The sequence below is a fragment of the Solanum lycopersicum genome, chromosome 5 (assembly GCF_036512215.1).
Source record: "Solanum lycopersicum chromosome 5, SLM_r2.1".
In the NCBI taxonomy this organism is placed as follows: domain Eukaryota; kingdom Viridiplantae; phylum Streptophyta; class Magnoliopsida; order Solanales; family Solanaceae; genus Solanum; species Solanum lycopersicum.
The window spans coordinates 42,677,139-42,684,088 of NC_090804.1; the positions used below are offsets into that span (position 1 = coordinate 42,677,139).

General features: G+C 33.6%; 1 long non-coding RNA gene across 1 annotated transcript; it reads left to right on the plus strand.

The window, feature by feature from the left end:
- The first annotated feature begins 1,322 nt into the window (after positions 1-1,322).
- Positions 1,323-6,730, plus strand: LOC104647433 (uncharacterized). The gene is made up of 2 exons (XR_002027730.3): positions 1,323-1,462; positions 6,488-6,730. It is a non-coding gene; the product is annotated as an uncharacterized lncRNA (long non-coding RNA).
- The last annotated feature ends 220 nt before the right edge of the window (positions 6,731-6,950 follow it).

Here is a 6,950-nt window from a genome sequence, read left to right on the forward strand (position 1 = left end):
TAATTAGAAAACAGAATAAAGACATGTAATTATTCTCTTATTAAAAGTAGAAGATTAAAAAACTATCAAAGGAGGTATCAAATCGAATAATTTATACTAAGCAATAAATTATGGTCAGAATAGTAAAGAAAATAAATAAGATACAAAAGTATACTATATTCAGAGAAACGACTGGGGCGACGAGCTTGAAAGTAGTGATATACACACCTTAATTCAAAAATGAACAAAAAAGAAAGAACCTCCAGGCAGAATCTAAGCGATGAACTTCTTTGAATCTAAGATTAGAGAATCGTTTTAAAATTTCAAGAGTAAAACATTTATCTCAACAAAACTAAACTCAAAATCTGTTGTTGACACCTAATTTTGACCCTGCACAATATAAATTAATGATAGAGCTTCTTGATTCTCAAATGTTAGAATCATTAGTTATATAAAATTCAAAATACTTTTCAACTTTATTTTTAAATAGTTATGTTACTTTTAATAATTTTTTGATAATATATATATATATATATATATATATTACATATTTATGTATATAATTAGTATATTTATGATTATTCAAAAATCGTCTCAAAATAATTTTAGTTTTACTAAAATATTTAGACAACTTGCATGGTTTAAATATTAATTTATATTTTTAGGCTAATTAATATATAATGAAATAATTATTTTATATTGTTAAGATTAATAAGATCATTAATTAATTTATATTATTCAGTTATTAATGATCTACTTAAACCCATTTGCAAAACAAACCTTGGGCCCTTTTTCCCAATTCCCAGCAGCCCAACTTAATAATTTTGCATAGCCTAATTCCATTCTCTTAATAACCAACAAATTAGGCCCAAATTTTCTCTTATTTCAATTACAAAAAGATATTCATTACACATTGCAACAAGCAGCGTACAACAACTCAAAAACATATATCCGACCTGACCCTCTACTGTTCTTCTTCCTCCTAGCGGGAAATCGCGAACGACAACCTAGCATCCCGTACCCGGCTCTGCGTCCCTCCCGTCTTGTCCTTATTCTCTCATACTCAAATCGTGTGGTGTCTCGATCTCAGCATCTTACTCGTCCTTGCTCTCCAAATCGACGGCCTCCATTGTCGATGAAATTGGTACTATTCAAGCTTTCAACCTTATCTTCAAAGGATTTTTTAATTTCAAATTTTAAATCCTTGTCCTTATCTATGCGATTCCCCCCTCCCTTTTTTTTTTAATTCTAGTTATTCTCCTATTTATAGAACCCTCGTCTTATTTGTTTGGTTAGACAAAAAAGTTGGAAAAACTAATGTTAGAAACTATGGAAAAGAACCAAACAAATAAATGCTATTAATTTTTAAGAGTTTCGTTTGGGTTATTCAAGTCTTTCTTTGAAGCCTTTGAGTGTGTGAGGTGTTGGAAGAAGCTCGACGTCTCCTCTTCTTGTTATTGTCCAGTTCGCTGCTCGAAAAAAGGTAACATCCCTCACACCTCCTTATTCTATTTTACAATACACATTCTATATGTTGTTCTGTTTCATGATCCTTATTCAGTTGTAAAGTTCTTCTTTTTGGAATTTTAGTATTTCAAAATATTGGCCTGATTAGTTCCTTCTATTCTTGACTTCGAAATGGTCTCTCTTGTTCATCATGGTGTTTTATTAATTTTGGATATGTATTGGTCCTTCTATGGTGAGGATGTGAATATTTTCTAAGTGTTGTATTCATGTGTTTGGCTTGTTAAAAACATATATAATAAATTGTAGTCCATTGATTATACTTATTTCAATCCTTGAAAATCTATAGTCGCTTAGCTATTTTACCAAGTTGAAATGCTTAGTTGTTGGTTGAAATGTGTTGGTTGTTATTAATAGATTCATTATTCTATTTAGATTTATATAAAATAATGATGTTAATTTAGTTATTGGGTATACATGAAGAATGATCATACGCAAATATGAATCTTTGTGGTTTAGTTTTTATTCCTTTAAGTGTTGTTGAGAATTTTAACACTTCCTTTAATATCCATTAGTTATTTGTCTGTTCATTATTAGAAAATAAGCATGTAATATTTTTCTTTGAAACATGATGTTCATTACAATTAAATTTTATTGCAAATTTTTTCTTTCCTTAATTTTAATGTTTCATGTTCACTTTTAGCTTCAAATGTGCAAGAATTTTATTATGTTTGTCTTTAGTTTTAAACTGTATCATATTATTCCCTCTCCATATGATTACTCAATTTTCTTTGGATTTTTAGAACTATTAAGTGTATTGACTATTGTTTATTTCCACTTTATAAATATTTTCTACTCTAGTTTTGGGTGGCGTGTGTACTCCATTTAAAATTTGAAAGTCTCACCTTGTAACAATCATAAGATAAATAATGTTTACCGTGTCTAGAATGCCTATGATTAGACCGGGTTTACACGGATTGATGCACGTAAAACAAGACCTCGGAACCCTTGCTACAGCCAAGCCAACTAAATTGGGGAGTTAGTTGAGCTTGGAAATGTTGGATCCAACCATGTAGGGCTCTCGAATACGAAGATTTACTTGAATGAGTCTTTACTGGACATAAAAAGAGGATATCTTAGGTTTGGAGGGTCTAGGAGTAAAATGGTCTTTTTCCATGCTAAGGGTAATATCGTAATTACCCTAAAAATATAATTAATTATTTAATTATTAAAGTGGAGGAGCAACTTAGGGAAAGAAGGTCGAAATTGAGCCCTTGAAGTGAAGTCTTGCCCCACAAGGGTTGGAACCTAGGTGGGAGCAATGATTTAATGTGATTTTTTTAATTCAGGAATTAATTTAATAATTTAGTAATTAATGGATGATTTAAACAGGAAAATCAGATTTTATTATTAGTTATTATTTATTTATTAATTAATGTATTTTTATGCCAAAGTCTCCTACTTGACTAAGTCTAAACTACTTCACCTCTTTTAACTCTCTCTCACGCTCATCTCTCTCACGTTTCTTCACTCTTTTCACGTTCTCTCTGCTAAAAAAACACAAGAACTGATCAGCAACTAAATGTTCTTGACATTGGTAGAACATTCACGCTTAAAACTTATTCAGACATAGCCAAAAACGTTAGGCAAAGATAAGAGTTTTCCCGTCGGGTTAGTGTTGACGCTTTTGGACTTAGACCCGTTCTTGCGAGGAGCTTTTGGTTAGCAAGTCAAGGGTTTAAGGTCAAAAATGTTTGAGTTTTCTTATCTCTTGGTTACTTTACCAAGATACCCCTTAAGGTTCATATTATTCATTCGTAAACTAGGATTGTTTCCCCTTTTGACTGCCATGTCACTAGCTCCCAATGAATCGTAGGTTGCGTATGATTTCTAGTAGATTTAGGTGTATGTTATGTTTTCGTGATGAATATGATTATGTTTGTGTAATGATATTGTATGAAATACAACCATGTATTCGGAAGTTTGTGCAAGTATGTGCATGTGCAGAATATTACTGTGAATGAGGTCTCGGGTCAAGGCTTTAAGTTTGATAATGTTTTGGTTGTCATTTTACGTGCATAAACCTATGTAAATCATGATGTTCATTAAAATTGAAGTGGGACTGATTTGAGTATCAATATTTTGTCTAAACGAATCCATGAAATACACCCCAAAAAGTGTTACATGATCCATAAATTTTCCTATGTTTTCAAGTGGAACTATTGGTGAGGGCTTAGGTGTCGTTCTACCATCACCGGCGCTAGCACTGATGCAGCGTCGTCTCAGCCGCTGCGGCGAACTACCGGCGGCGGAGAAAGAAAGAAGTGCAGCTGCCGAATGAATCGCCCACCGGAGATTCGATTGAGGAAACGCAATCATTTTAATTGAAACTGAATTGTTTAATAAGTTTTGAATTTCCAAATACTAAGTTCCCTAATTTTCAATCAGGGTATTATATGCATGCAACATATGTTACGTGTTCGGTTGAACTTTTTTTTAAATCATATTAGTTTTATTTTTTTTAGTTCTTTCCTTTTAAATAATTTAAGAAAATAAGATAAGAAAATGATTAAGTTTCCAGCAGAAATTATAAGGTTAGTTTAGGCTAAAGTATAAAGGAGTAAATCTGGAAATTTAATTGATTTTAAAGGGATGAGGCCACAAGGATTCGAACCTGTGACCTCACCCGTCAGATACCTTAAACTCACAACAAAAAAATAGGGTCAGGGGGATTCGGAATGGTGTATACTGGCTGAGAAAGGAGAATGCAAAAAATTATATAAATAAAATGGAAGGCGTGGGAATCGAACCCACGACCTCCAGGCAGGGAATAAAGTGAAAGAAAAATAAAATAAAGGAAGTGTGAGGCATGGGAATCGAAGCCACGACCTCAAGGTTGTGAAGGACAAAGGAAATTAAAAGAAAATAAATTGAGGTTGTGGGTGTTCGATAAGTAAAAATTTAAATGAAAATAAAATAAGGAGGCTGTGGGGGTTCGAACCCACAACCTCTTAGTCTCTGGCGAAATAAAGAAAAATAAAGAGAGGCTGTGGGGGTTTGATCCCACAACCTCCTGGTTGATGTGAAATGAACAAGAAAAATAAATAGGAAAAAAAAGAGGGTTGTGGGGGGTTTGAACCCACAACCCCTTGGCCAAGGGAGAGAATTTCTAAAGAAAAGGAACTAAAAAGAAATGTTAGTGTTGGGGCTCGATCTAGGGTCCTAATGTCATGATAAATAAAAATAAAATCAAGGAAAAATGTAAGTTTTGTCTAAGGGATTCCAACTTGGGTTCCCTTGCCCAAATTTCCATATTGATACATAAGTCATACGTGAATTAAATGTTCAAAAATAATGCCACCTACTTAGATCGAAATCAAGATCTTGGCATACATACAAGATACGTAAGTCTTATACTACATAATCTTAGGAAGATACGAGTCACTTAACGAACTATGAATAAAGCCTCATGGCTTGTATGTATAAACCCATAACTCTAGCATACATTTAAAAATAAGTGAACCTAAGAATTGTGTAATGAAATGGTGTAACCCTAAAAGGGTTAAGTACGAGTGTAAAACACAGTAAATTGACATGTGTATTGGAATACGATGAAATGATTATTATGTAATGAAATGATAAGACCCTAGAAGGGTTAAGCAAGAGTGTGAAACACACAAATGACCAAGTGCATTGGCATATGATGAAATGAACATTCACGTAGAAATGTGTGAGTAATTATGAAGAGCAAATATGCTAATGTTAATGAATGTGGTGACAAAATGATAACAGGATAATGTAAAAGATGAGAGCAATCTCAAATGAGGCTAAGTAAATGTTACCAAAACGTACTCACCTATGAGAATGTAAAGTTAATTAAGAGATCTGTCTCAACGAAAACTCTAATGAAAATATTGATATTAACACACTTAATACTAATGATTAGATGAGAAATCATCTATTGAGCTATGATGTCCACATACTAGAAGCCAGCTTCCATGACGTATGAGTTGAATGTACTTGAACTTTATACTAACCAATGATAGACTAGCTATGAGCGGTGATGACTTCTTTTGGGGAAGGCGTAGGTTCACGTAACTCTCATGAGATAAGACTGTCTGGCATGCCAGGTATGGGTCTCCTTATATCTCCTAGTCTTTCAACCTATACTGTCAATATAGGGATTGGGAGAGGTTAAATTCCCATGTACGCTAGCATGTTTTGGGTCACCTTGGACAGTGATTCCACCTCTTTTCGGTGTGGGTGAGACACTTGATTTCATGATTTTCATATGATCTATGTCGGTTAAAGTTAAAGTTCCCAATGAATGAATGAGGGCAACCTCAAATGATGCACATAATGAAATAAACGATACCAAAGGTGTTAGGATAGGATAATCAAGAGGTGAATTAGACTCAAGTAATAACACTAGGTTATTCTTTATCATTGCACATCAAACCCGATGAAAGTCTTAAACTACATCATAGGTATACGTGGTGTTCACTCTAGCCTATGAACGAATTGAAATGAAGTACATATGGATGAATGAAGCAGACTATGTTTGTTAATGAGGACTTCCTAGTAGAGGTCCGATATGTTGAACCCTCATTTTGGAAAGTCTTATTCTCAAGTCCCTGATTCCAAGGTCTCATGGCATATGCATGAATGCTATAAAAGATGTTATGTGTTATATGCAATATGATATGGTTAATGTGTAAGATGTTATGTTATATATGCAATATGATATGTGCAATGTGTAAGATATCATGTGCCGTTTGCAATAGGATAAGTATGATGATGCATGTTACTCTCATGGCATAACTTTTCTAATCAAAATTTGGAATGATCACTGACTTTCCTAATCCAAATTCGGAAAGTTCACTAACTTTCCTAATCCCAATTTTACAAGTCCACTGACTTGACTTTCCATAATCATGTTGTTAGGAAAGAGCTATTCTTAATCATGCATGTCCTTGGTGTATGCTTGCATATACATATACTTAGTAAAAGTGTGTTCTAATCCCATACAACTCCATATTTTTAGGTGCAGACACTGGTGGACGCTAGAGTTTGCAAGTTGACGTGCAGTTATCAGGACGTGACGCTTTCATCAGAACTTGGTTGGTCCTTATGCTTTCGAGGATGTCTACCTTGATTATCTAGCTTAGATATAGTCTTTAGCTAGTTGAGCATGTTCCACTAGTGTTCCTTTCAACTTTTATTACATACTTTGTATTGGTGTCGTTTTGGCAAAAAAACTTTTAATGCAATTATGAACTGTTTCTTTTATTTGATTATCTCTATATTAGATGGTTGATTTGTGAACACCTATGATGTTAAATTCAAAATGTTTATCATTAAATAGGATTTTATAAAGTTCAAATTTTCCGCTAAAAATAACATAGATGAAGTGAGAATGACGCGTGTAGGTTAGTTTGTGACCTCTGAGAGATCAACAATGCCGGTCTCGTCTGTGGTCTAGGTTTCGATCATGACACATGCTGAAT